Genomic DNA, 1,054 nt, shown 5'->3' with positions numbered 1-1,054 from the left:
GCATACCCTTCCATTTATCTTTGTTAGCCACTTTGAGCCTTTTAAATCCCATTTATTCTATATTTTACCACATTACTAGCCTTAAGCGGAAAAACAATTAAATATCCCAATTGAATCTTTGGTTAGCTTAAGATAGAAATTATGTGTCAATTAAGTGTGGGAAAATTGTGGGAACATGGGTTAATAAGGGAATGTGTCATAATAAAATAATAGAAATTTGGGTACTTATTCATGTAAAACTAGAAAAATTGAAAATCCATGTGCATTGATAATGTTATGTTTATTTTTATGCTAAAAAAAAATCCAAAAGTACTCAAGTAATTAAGTAATTAAATAAGGGAACAAAATTACCCGAATGCTAAGTTAAGTTAATGAAAAGATCAATGCATATGTGATAAAAATTAAAAGAAAAGTTGATGCATGAGTATGTAATGCAAAAGTGAGAATTTTGGGTAGCTAGGCATGAATTTAAAGTATATAGAATGTGTATATAGGTAAGAGCTTAGGTTAATCAAGGATTTAATTTATAGCTCACTTAGCCATATATATACCCTCACCTTTACCTTAGCCCCATTACAACCTTGAAAAGACCTCATGATGTTTGCATTGGTGCATTAAATGCTTGTTGATTGGTTAGGTGAAGAACAAGATTTAGAAAGCATGATTAGAGAAGAGTAGAGTGATTACCCTATACACTAGCGAGACTAGAGTGCATATACACCACCAATGAGGGTTCAATGCTTAATTCTATGTTCCCTGCTTTCATGAGCTGTCTTCTTACAAGTTTACTTGTATTTACTGTATAGTTTGAATTAGTGAAGTTTGAGTTATTTTTGTCTTGAAGAACTTATTTATTTTAACCAAGTAAACAGAATCATATAGTTGCATTCATATACATAGGTTGCATTGCATTGCATGAGTCTTACTTTTCCCTACTCATTTATTTTACTCTCCTTAAGCTAAGCATGAGAACATGCTAATATTTAAGTGTGGGGAGGTTGATAAATCGCTATTTTATGGTTTATCTTGTGTTTAATTGAGTGGTTTCATCAAG

This window comes from Arachis ipaensis, chromosome B06 (assembly GCF_000816755.2).
Source record: "Arachis ipaensis cultivar K30076 chromosome B06, Araip1.1, whole genome shotgun sequence".
NCBI lineage: Eukaryota > Viridiplantae > Streptophyta > Magnoliopsida > Fabales > Fabaceae > Arachis > Arachis ipaensis.
Note: the sequence above shows the minus strand (reverse complement) of the source record.